Raw genomic sequence first — 12,010 nt, 5'->3', positions numbered from 1 at the left:
CAGGAGGGGCTAAAAGGTGAGAGCAGGTGGGGTGGAAGGTGGAAGAGGGTGGGGCACCCACATCCAGTCCCACCACAAACCGAAAGCAGAGATGGTCTGCCCAGAGGAGTCTTTAAGATCATCCCAGCCCACCTCCCTATTGTACGTGAGAAACTCAGACCAGAGAGGTCACAGCACTTGTCCAGCATCACACAGTAAAGGATGGCAGGGACGGGACTAGAGCCCTGCTTCAGCGGCCCTATCCAGGAGTTTCCCTGCTGTGCTGGGCACAGGCTGAGGACAAGTCCCGCACCAGCTCCTTCCTCTTCCCTACCCTTCTTCTCACACCACCCCCCACCCCCACCCCGCCCAGCCTGGGACAGGACAGACCCCAGCCAGCGACTCCACCTCCTCACTGAGGCTTGGGTTCAGCCACCCTGCCTTCAGCAACCCTCAGTCTCAGTTCCAGTTGACCTGCCAGGTCCAGGCAGCCTGCTCTCTGCCCTCCTTGCCCTGAACCTGGCTTCCCAGGAAGGCCGAGGAAGGGTGGAGCAGCAAGGCTGCCACCTCCAGTGCATAACCTCTGGCCCCCTCCCCCTTCCTCCTGCCCTGCCCCGAGGGCAAAGACACCCACCTGGGCAGCTGCAGGTGTGGATGTCCTGGATGGGGCCAACCGGCCAGGGCAGCTCCTGGGCTGAGGCACCGTCCTGCCTTCCCAGGGCTTGAGACTCATGGTATCCTTTTATGGAGCAGAGAGGTGTGGAGTGACGGATTAGGGGTGGAGCCCAGGGTACCTATATCTGAGAAACGTCCCCACCCCGAGTGCTCCTGCCAGGCACTGGAAGCACAGCTGGTTTCAGAATGGCTTGTGCCCTGGCTGAAACCCTCATCCCTTACAAAACAGCACAGATGCCCCATCCAGCCAAGCCCAGCCTTCCTGTGAGGCTGCTCAGGGCCCAGGCGAGTGAGGCCATTTTGGGACATGCAACCTGCCCTTGTTCCCTATGGTCCTCTCTTGGGGTGACTCAGAACTTTGTATCGTGAGCCACACAGATATGACTGTTCCCACCTACTCTGGGAGCTTGAACAAGTTATTCCACCTGCGGGCCCAGTTTCTTCACTCTGAGATGTAAGTAGTAATACATATTTCATAGGTGACCATAGGTGACCCAGAACCTAGCACGTAGCTATTCAGTCACTATTTGAATGAATGAATGAATGGAAAGATGACTACAGTGGGCGAGGGGTCTGGAAACCCATCCTTGGCAACCTTATTTCCTCACATCTCACCTCGCTTGCTCTAGACATGCCAAAGTCTCTCTCATTTCTCAGCTCCATCCATAAATATATCCCACGTGCTCTCACGATCAGGCTGTGACTCCCTTCCAATCTGGAAGGTTGCCTGCCAACAGCCTCTGTGCCCAGACAGTCTCCCCCATGGCACCTGGCTTAGGAGCGACACATGACCTGGTTCTGGCCAAGGAAACAAGGAGGGAAAGTCTTCTGAGGGGCTGCACAGAGGGGGCTCCCCAGAGAAAGATCTTAGAGGACGTGGTCCCTCTATGACTCTGGATGTTGTCATGTCCGCTGGTGACATGGGAACTCTTGTAGCCCTCATGTAGCCACGAGGAGAACTGGCCAGAGGACAAAGCCAGTAATGGTTCCTGACCCACTGGTCACACCATGCCAATTGCCCACCTGCTTCTGGACTTCTTTCCATGTGAGATAATGAAGATCCTCCTTTGTTAAGCCAGTTTGATTTAGGTTTGTTTTTTTCCCCACTCACAGCTAAATGTATCCAGCCTGATCTTCTCTCCAGCTCCTACCTGCAGATGCACCCAGCTCTGGGTTTTGTTCTGAGGACCCCAAGCTGAGCCAGGCTCTGTGCTTGCCCTGGGAAAGCTCATAGTTGTGAAGAGGGGCTGGCAGGTGATTAGATGGTTACAAGGTTGTGAGCAGAGGCTGAGAGTATCTGGAGAGGAACAAACTGACTGTCCTGGGCAGTTATAGAAGGGTTCTGGGAGATGGGTTTTGAAGGACGCCTAGGAGTTTTACAGACAGATGAAAAGAATGTCTTCCAGGCAGAGCTAACAAGGTCAATGAAGGGGTATAACTTTGCTTAGAGAACATTGGTGAGGCTCAAATTAGGCCCATTGAGGAGTGGTGAGCAGGGCTGAACACCTCACCCAGGAGTTGTTCCCAGGAGCATACACAGGAATCTGTGTACACTGGGGAACCAATGAAAGTTTTACGCAATATGTACATCTTGGATTAGAAGAGCCTGGGTGTTCAGGAGAGACATGACCAAGATCTTGCCTGGGTGGGGATGGGGGGTGAAATGGGGTAACTGGTGAAAGAGGTGTTCTAGAGGCCCAACCTTGGGCCTTGGTGACTGCGGGAGAGAGTGAGGGTGGAAGGGGAGGGGAACGTGATGGCCGGACTCCTGGTATGTGAGGGAAGAGGGGTGGTTGTCTAAGTCTTAGAGGAGACAACTGTGGTAGCCAGTCTCCAGGACGGCCCCCAACAATCCTGTGCCCTGATAGTCATGCCATATGTAGTCCCCTTTCACACTGTATCAGGAGACTGACCGACGTGACCATTAGCATAGGCAGAAAGGATGATATGCCACTCCCAAAACTGGACTATAACAGCCATCATAACTTCTGCCTTACTCTCTCTTGCATCACCAGCTGTGAGGGAAAGCCAGACCTCTGGCACATTGGGTACTTTCAAGCAGCCTCATGAAGAGACCTATGTGCTACAGGAGGGGGCCTTCTGTCAACAGCCAGCAAGGCACTGGGCTCTCCTACCAACAGTCATGTCAGTGGGTAACCATGGAAACAGATCTTCCGGCCCCAGTCAAGCCTTCAGATGATGCCTTGGTTGTAACTTCAACAGAAGATTTGAGGGACTTCTCTGGTGGTCCATTAGTTAAGATTCTGCTTCCACCACAGGGGGCTTTTGATCCCTGGTTGAGGAACTAAGATCCCACATGCCATGTGACCAAAAAAAAAGAGAGAGAAGCCTTGAGCAGGACCTCCCCATGAAGTTGCTCCCAAATTTCTGACCCACAAAACCTGTGAGATGATAAATATTTGTTATTTTAAGCTACTCAATCTGGGAGTAATTTGTTATACAGCTATAGATAATACTGAGACCTAGATCATCAAGATCTTATTTTTGTACCTCTCCTTCCCAGAGTGGGGGAAAATTATTATTATCACTGGGAAGGATGCCCCCCAGCCCACATGGCCCATGCCTTCATCCACCTCTCTTTATAGTTTACAGAGTGTTTTTACACAAGCAAACTTTTTTCACTGTCGCAACCAACCCCAGGAGGTGGTTATCATCCCATTTTACAGAGGAAGAAACTGAGGCCCCATGAGTTTGAGTGACTTGCTAAAGATTATATAGGTTGTCAGTGTAAAGCCTGGACCAGAACCAGGCTCTGAGTGGATCCACATCCCACCTGATGTCCATCAAAGAATGCTGCCCACCATCCAGTTCCACAAGGATCAAGTCATTAGCCACTACAGTTACTGACCTATATACCCTGAAAGGAATTTAAGACCAAGAACAGGACAAAGCACTCTGTGCTTTGAAAAAATAGGCCCCTTAAACAGTTAGATATATCTCAGGAAGAATTATAATAGACCCAGATTCTTGTACTTTCCCGTACATAGGAAAAAACACACACACACACACACACACACTAAAATCTTTAACTGAGATATCTGTACCTTGTACCTAGCAGTGACCTTCCACTGAGACAGATACTGGATTGCCTGTATTCCGCAGCCAAAATCATATATACATGTATCCTGGCTTCTCTATGCCAGAACGTCTTCAAAGTAGTACCCTCAGAGGTATTGAGAGACTGTTTCCCAGGCTACAGTCCTCAGGAAGGTCTCTGATTAAAAACTGAGACTTAGAACTCTTAGCCTGTGTGTTTTTGTTTGTTTCTCAGTCAACACTGAGTACACAGCAGGCCCTCAGCATAGCCTAGGGCCTGACTGGCCAAGTGCAAAGCCCAGAGAGCCCAGCCCAGGAGCCCATGCTGGGGGCTGCTGCCCCAGCCTCCCAGGACCTCTCTGGGCAGGTAGATCTATTAGTGGTGGCCCTGGCATTCACAGTGATCTTGGAAGGCCAGCCTGGGTCAGATGGCACCCCCTGTATTATTAAGTAGTTCTTCCCTGGTGGCTCAGATGGTAAAGAATCTGCCTGCAAGGAGGGAGACTCAGGTTCAATCCCTGGATTGGAAAGATCCCCTGGAGAAAGAAATGGCAACCCACTGCAGTATTCTTGCCTGGAGAATTCCATGGACAGAGAAGCCTGGCGGGCTACAGTCCCTGGGGTTGCAAAGAGTCGGACACGACTGAGTGACTAACACTTCAAGGAACCCAGCTTCCTCTCCTTTCAGGTCCAGGCCCAGGAAGTCCTTGAGGTGAAGGATTAAGCTGCTGGTTCCATCCTTTGAGAAGCGCGTGTGCAATGAAGGAATCAGGGAGGGAGCCCAGAAACATCCTTAGTTGGGGCTGAAGGAAGTTGGCACAGCATCCCTTGCCTTGGCCTCGAGTTCCACTTTCCATCGCAGAGCCCTTTATGCTGCAGCAGGTGGGGGAGGGACCATGAAGAAAGAACCCTCAAGGGATTTATGCATCCACAGGGAGACAGGCAGACACCCAGCAGCTTGCAAGCAGGACAGGAGATGCTGTGGGTTGTACGAGGCCCCGGAGTGGGAGAAGCAGGGTGAATCCAAAACCAACCCACAGGCCAGTGCGGGGAGGGCTACTTGCCGGCCTCTGTCAGTGGACCCAAAGGTCCTGGTCTCAGCACTGCCCTTCTGGAAAGTCTGATCGATCGTTCTCAACAATCTCCACATACCCCACTGGCCCTCCCGGCATTGGCTGTTATTCACACCAGCCTTCTCACCAGCCTCACTCTTACTATTCTGCCGTGGGCTTCAAACAGATGTTTATACGAAGGGCTATGGGCACACCCAAGGAGGTAGTGACATGCTCTACCAGAGGGGTGGCGGTCAGGGAAGGCTTCATGGAGGAGGCAGCTTTTGAGCTGAGGTGGCGGGATCTTTGGGAATTTGCCAGGATGAGAAAGGAATTCCAGGCAGGGAGGAAATTGCTATGGCCTGGGGGTGGATGGAGATACAAATGAGGCCATCCTGAAGGGCTTTGATGACCAAACTAAGAAGTCTGTGCTTTACCCTGAGGACATTCTTCTCTCATTTCACTCAAGGGCTTCCCAGGTGACTCAGTGGTAAAGAATCCACCTGCCAGTGCAGGAGATGCAGGTTAAATCCCTGGGTCGGGAAGATCCCCTGGAGGAGAAAATGGCAACCTGCTCCAGTATTTTTGCCTGGGAAATCGCATGGACAGAGGAGTCTGGAAGGCTATAGTCCATGGGGTCGCAAAGAGTAAGACATGACTTAGTGACTAAACAACACCAACACCTTACTTGACATCTCGGCGTCATTTGGCCTCTTTGTCCCCCTTTCTTCTCTTGCCTTCTGCAGCTAATTGCTCCCTGGCACTCCCTTCCTCAGCTCCTGCTCAGGGTCCTTAGTGAACTCCTCTTCCTCTACTTGGCCAGCCAGGGTCCTCTGTGTAAGGACCCCCCACAACTCAACCATGTTCCTTTCCCCCAGAGCATTTGTGTGGTTGGTAATTGGAAAGTCTGTCATTTGTGTGGCTGTGTGATTACTGGCTTTCTCTCCACCAGCCTATAAGCTGATCGTGTGCACCGTGCCTGGCACTTAGCAGACCCTTCATGAACATCTGTTGAGCGAGCTGATGAACGAAGGACAACGTGTGTGATGAGGGGGTGGGGAGGCACCAAAGGGATGTGAGCTGGGAAGAGCGTGGTTTGTTTCCTTGTATTCTTGCCACTCTGTTGGCTCCTGATCAGAGGGCGCGGGAAGGAATGGGGGATGAGGCACTGGCAGGCTGGAGAGGGGAGACCAGAAAGGATGCTTTCAGGCCTCTGGTTCTTCCTCTGAGGACCCCAGACCATTCCAGGTGGGCCCCCAATGAAGCAAAAAGAAATCGAGAGATTCCAGGCTCTGCATTCTGCAGGTGTGTGTGCACAGATGTCTCTGACTCTGTGCGACACTATGGACTGAGCACCAAAGAATTGATGCTTTTGAACTGTGGTGTTGGAGAAGACTCTTGAGACTCTCCTGGACAGCAAGGAGATCAAACCAGTCCATCCTAAAGGAAATCAGTCCTGAATATTCATTGGAAGGACTGATGCTGAAGTTGAAGCTCCAATACTTTGGCCACCTGATGCAAAGAACTGACTCATTAGAAAAGACCCTGATGCTGGGAAAGATTGAAGGCAGGAGGAAAAGGGGATGACAGAGGATGAGATGGTTGGATGGCATCACGGACTTGATGGACGTGAGTTTGAGCAAGCTCTAGGAGTTAGTGATGGACAAGGAAGCCTGAAGTGCTGCAGTCCGTGGAGTCACAAAGAGTTGGACACAACTGAGCAACTGAACTGAACTGATGGACTGTAGCACACCAGGCTCCTCTGTCCATGGGATTTTCCAGGCAAGAATACTAGGTTGCCATTTCCTTCGCTGGGGGATCTTCCTGTGATTCCCACCTCATGTGTCTCATCTCTGGACACCTGGCTTTTTCCTTGTAGGAAGAAGATGCCAACACCCAGCCACCCTCTACCCAGCCAACTAGGGGCAAAGGCAGCAAAGAGAGGGCCAGCACAGTTTTTGAGTAAGCCTTCTTTCTGTGGACACAGCTCTGTCACTGCACCGACATCTGGTCCAGAATGCAACCCACCCTCCAGCCGTTGGCAGGAACATCCTCAGAGACCCAGCAATTCCCAGGAAAGCCCTGAACAAGGGACCAGAGCCTGGAGAAGGGTGATGTCAGGTAGCCGTGTTTGCTTCTGAGCAGGGATCCAGACCCTTGGAGAGGTAAGGTCTGCTCACAGCCCTGCCCCCATCACCCCCCACCCTCCCAGTGCCCTCAGGGAGGGACAGCCCCCTGCAAAGGATGAGACTTGGGTGCAGGGTGGTGAGGGAGGAGGAGAGACAACTTGGCTCTCAGTGTGGTTCTCACGGTAGGACATCGAGCACTGGGGAGAAATGCCCGTTATAAGGATGAGGCCCAGGTTGACTGTGATCTGCCCCCATACTGCCCAAATTCTCAGAGAGTTAATGGTCTTCACCACATTCAGCCTCCACAGCATCCCTCATCTGCTCACCTTGGTAACAGGATCACACCATCTTCCAAAGCAGCCTGCTCATCCTCAGATGGGCCACGCTCCCTCCGTACTGGCTCCTGGGGCAACCTCTGCATTGGGCAGTATGACCTTCATTTTGCAGTTGAGTGACCTGAACTGGGAGGCCAAGGTCACACAGTAAAGCAGGCCAGCTGATGCCCATGCCGCTGCCCCTTCTCTCACACCAGGGAGCGGGCAGAACCCCTGGGGTCCTTCCCTCTCCGGGGCTCAGCCCTGCCTAGACAGCCCCCTCTTCCTCCTCTCCCAGCAGAAGACACACACACAAGCATGCACAAACACACTTCCAGCACTGAGGTTTGTCTGCAGGAGCAGACACCCTGGCATATCTTTCTGGTCCTGTACTGTCCTGTACTGGAAGCTGGCCCTTTGTCTTCCACTGTCTTGTGAGGAACCTTCTGGACTTTTTCCCCAGACTTCTCTTGTTTTCTGTGTCCCCCTCTGGGTGTAGCCCCATCTCTCTCAGGGGGAGCAGAGCTGGGCTCTCTCTGCAGAGGACATGTGAGACCACGAGGAGCCCGTGGACCACCTTGAGAGGCTCAGCAGGCTGGACACCAGCCAGGCCAGGCCTGCGTGTGGGCTCAGGAGTTGTGTCCCCAGCTGATGATGACATGCCTCGTGTCCCCTGCCCGACGTTGCAGGGAGTGGACCCTGGAGGTACCCAGCAGGCTGGCGTAGAGGTCAGAACCCAGAGCCTCAGTATCTGCCTCTGGGCTCAAACCTTGCTTCTTAACTGTACTGCTTCCAGGCAACAGGGCTGATAGTCATTCCTACATCATAGGAGCATTATAGTAATTAAATGAGTTATCATATATATCCAGCAAATATTTGTTGAGTGCTTGCCTTCTAGGTGCTTGGACAGGGAGAAACAGAACTGTTCTGGGCACTAGTGAGGGATAACACTGTGGATGGAACCAAGGCTCTGATCTCACGGAACTTAATAATATAATTTTTTTTTTTTGCCAGGCCGTGCAGCCTTTGGGATCTTAGTCTCCAGCCAGGGATTGAACCCACGGTGTTGGTGGTGAAAGTACAGGGTCCTAATCACTGGAGAGCCAGGGAATTCCTTCATGGAACTTTACATATATGTTGGGGAGGGGTTGGGTGAGGAGGGGCTCCCGAGGGGTAAAGGGGAGGGGAGCTCTTGGAGGGGGAGGGGGAGAGTGGACTCCATGCAGGAGAGGGGCTCATGAAGGAAACTGGCCCCCCACCCCACTCACATGCATGCACACACATGCACACAAAAACACACATGTGTACATGCACACACATGCCCGCATATGTGTGAGAGCTCTGAGAGGACCCAGGTCCATTCTGCCACCTCCAGCAGGCATTTTGGCCACCCTCTCTGCAAACCCCCTTCCTGGCCGTGAGCAGGTCAGGATCAGTGGGCTGCAGACCTGGGGGCTCAGTGAGACTGCTTCCACTGGCTAAGTTGCTTTCTTCCCAGAGCCCCAATATGCTCATCCATAAAATGGGAGTGAGTCCCGGCCTCCCAGGGGGAGGTGACAGGCTCAGGGACCCTGCAGGGCTATGGGGAAAAAAGAAGCCAGGTCTCACGTCCTCTGCCCTCACTCCACCTTTCAGAACAGGTGAAGGGGGATGGGCCTGGCTCCTGAAGCCTGGGGAGAGCTGGAACTATTACCTAATGCCACCCAGAGCCTCCCAGGGTGAGCCAGAACCTGACCCGGCCAGACCTTAGTTCTCAGGGAAACTGACACTGTCCCAGGTGCAGAAGCCACCAGCAGGGCCTGGCACCCTTGGGAAGGGAGAGTTCCAGGGCCTGTAGGGAGATCCGGGTTCTTCCATCAGGACTTGGGACTGCAGCATGAAGGCTTAAGGCTAGACTCCAAGCAGAGAGTTTCACCCCGAACATTCCAGAGGGGCTGGCTGGACACCATGAGGGACCGACCGAGCCACACTGGCTGGAGAGGCCTGGGGGGAGGCCGACGCAGGGCAGGGCAGGGCAGGGCCTGGGCAGTTCTGTCGTGGGAGACAGTCTCTGGGGGGCAAGTGGGAGGCTGGCACGTGGGGTTTATGTCCACTCCCTGTGCAGCCTCGGGAAAGACTTCTTTCCTCTCAGGATCAGAGGATCTAAGGATCTTTTCAGCATGGTCATCGGAGCTCTGAGGCTGAACCAGGCCGGGGAAGGACCTTTCCCACTGGAGAGTATCTAATAGGCAGCGCCGCCCGCATCTTCAAGCTGATCCACCTGCTCCCACGTTGAACACACAGCGATGCATCTGCCGTACCCTCCCCGAGCGCCCGTACTCATACACTCTCAGCTGCTCCTCTTGCATCTGGGGGCTGGGGAGACGCGGGCTCAGGGCTGTCCCCACCCATCCCCACCGGCAGAGCCCTCAGGAAGGGAGAGCTGAAACACCCTCCTTTTCCCCATCCTCCCACTTCCCCAGAGGGGAAGAACTCGGGGCGGGTGGGATCTGGGGGCTGGGACACCTGGGTCCCACCCTTCCGATCCGGGAGTTTGGCTCTGTCCTGCTTCCCTGGTGCTGGCAGGTAACCCTTCCGTGCACCTGGAGTCCCGAGATTTCACAGAAGAGGGGCCACACCTGGGGGTGGAGCACAACAAAGAACAAACAGGAAGCTCAGGGGTTTTAGATTTCTTCTCCGCCAACCACAGGAATGTTCCTGATGGCTCTGCGGGGGGCGGCAGCGGTGGGGGCGAACCCGCCTATCACACAGAAACCCAGACAGCTGACTCACCCTTAGGCAGAGAGCTTGGGTACATGGAAGAACCAGCTCTGCCTGTCCTCCTCCAGCCCCAAGGGCCCCGGGGCAGGCGGGGGCAGCCCCAGGGGAGAAGCCTGGCTTCAGCTGCGTGAATTTGTGAGGCTCCCTCCAGACCCCTGCCTCCAGACCCCAGGTTTCCCGAGTAGGGAAACCCACCGTGATCTCCACCACCCCCAGGATCCAGTCCGGACTCCTTAGGCTGGCCATGAGGGCCCTTCCCACCCTGGCTGCCATGGCCTCTCTGCATCCATCCCTCGGCGCTGGCCCTGTTGGCCCTTCTGCAGCACACTTTCCAGGCTGGCTGGACATCTTGTCCCGGGCTGCCCTCTCCTTCTGGAATGCCCTTCTCCACATTCTATTCTGGAGAGGCCTGCTCAGCCCTCCAGGCCAGGTTCGGGGATCGCCTCATCTGGGACACCTTCCCTGGGTCCCGCAGGGCTGGTTGATCCCCTGGTTGGGGTCTGCAGGGGTGAGCAGGGGTCTCTCCCAGAGCTGGGGTCCCCCAGGGAGCTTTCTGTCTCCCTCACCAGACTTCGACGAGAGTGGGCCTTGGTCATCTTTGTGGCCCAGCCCCTTGGATGAGGTCCAGATGTAGCAGATGCTCAGTAACTCTTTGATAAGGAAATGAGTGGATGAATGAGGGCAGGCACTGTGAGGGCTTGGGCTCCCAGGATCTCTGACCCTAGACCATGGACTCCCTGTGGGCCAGGTGGTCAGGTCATGGGGGCTCAGAGCACCAAGCCGTGAGTATGAGTGTGGCCTCCCAAACCCAGGCTGCCCACATACAGATTCCCAGGGGAACAAGCATTGACTGAGCACCTAACGTGTGTATCACCCCCCGGCCATTCTCCCCCGTGCTCGGCCCTTCCCATCTGGCCCTTGCTCTGTCCTTCTCTCCACCTGGAATGCTCTTCATCCAGATCCTCTTATGACTGTTCCTTGGATTTCATCAGATCTCTGCAGAAAAGTCACCTCCTTCAGGAGGCCTTCAATGACTTAAGGTTCTCCCCTTTCTAGGCCTCATTGTCTTGTCTTAATGCTCTGTAAGGTCTTCCCTGATAGCTCAGTTGGTAAAGAATCTGACTGCAATGCAGGAGACCCCAGTTCAATTCCTGGGTTGGGAAGATCTGCTGGAAAAGGAATAGGCTACCCACTTCAGTATTCTTGGGATTCCCTGGTGGCTCAGAGGGTAAAGAGTCTGCCTGCAATGTGGGAGATCTGAGTTTGATCCTCTGGGTTGGGAAGATCCCCTGGAGAAGAAAATGGCAACCCACTCCAGTTTTCTTGCCTGGAAAATCCCATAGATGGAGGAAGAGCCTGGTAGGCTACAGTCCATAGGGTTGCAAAGAGTTGGACACGACTGATCGACTTCACTTTCACTTTCTTTCATTTTACTTTAATGCTCTGTACCATGCTATCACTAGCCCCTATTTTTCATTTATTCATCTTTTTGTTAATTGTCTTTCTCTTCCTCCCTGCCCCCGACACACTGACTGTTGGGCTCTTTAAATGTAGGCATTTGGCCACCTTGCTCTCTGCTGCATTCCCATAACTGGAATAGGGCCTCGAATAAAGTGGGTGTTCAGTAGATGTTCAGTGAATGAATGAACACAAGCCAGACAGTCCCCATTTTCACAGGGTTCAAGGTTCAATAGATAGGCACCTGCTTGGAGACTGGTGCGTTGGTGCACCAATTGCACTGCATTGGTGCAATTTGCCACCATTGATAAAAGTCTTTTCCCCACCCATGGAAGCTACAGTCACAGCATGACAGGTGCCTCTGTCCTTTACTGACGTCCCTGAAGGAAGGGATGGCTCTTTGCCCTTGACACTTGCGGGAAGGAAGCTCAGGTGAGGCTTGTGCTTTGCCCTTAGGTCAAACACTAGGAAAAAAGCATGATTATAATCCCTCTGTCTTTATTACCTGAGGCTTCCCAGGTGGCTCAGTGGTAAAGAATCCGCCCGCCAGTGCAGTAGACTTGGGTTCCATCTGTGGATTGGGAAG

The 12,010-nt window shown here is 53.8% G+C and overlaps 1 protein-coding gene across 1 annotated transcript in view; it reads right to left on the bottom strand.

Moving 5' to 3' along the window:
- The window catches only part of LOC122701745 (NADPH--cytochrome P450 reductase), a 63,505-nt gene extending 62,817 nt beyond the window's left edge, over nucleotides 1–688 (bottom strand). The window contains exon 1 of the mRNA XM_043915017.1: nucleotides 614–688. The gene's annotated coding sequence lies outside the window, so the exon portion shown is untranslated. The remainder of the gene's footprint in view (nucleotides 1–613) is intronic.
- Nucleotides 689–12,010: the final 11,322 nt, after the last annotated feature.

Source organism: Cervus elaphus, chromosome 10 (assembly GCF_910594005.1).
Source record: "Cervus elaphus chromosome 10, mCerEla1.1, whole genome shotgun sequence".
Lineage (NCBI taxonomy): Eukaryota > Metazoa > Chordata > Mammalia > Artiodactyla > Cervidae > Cervus > Cervus elaphus.
This window is presented reverse-complemented; position numbering and strand designations above follow the sequence as displayed.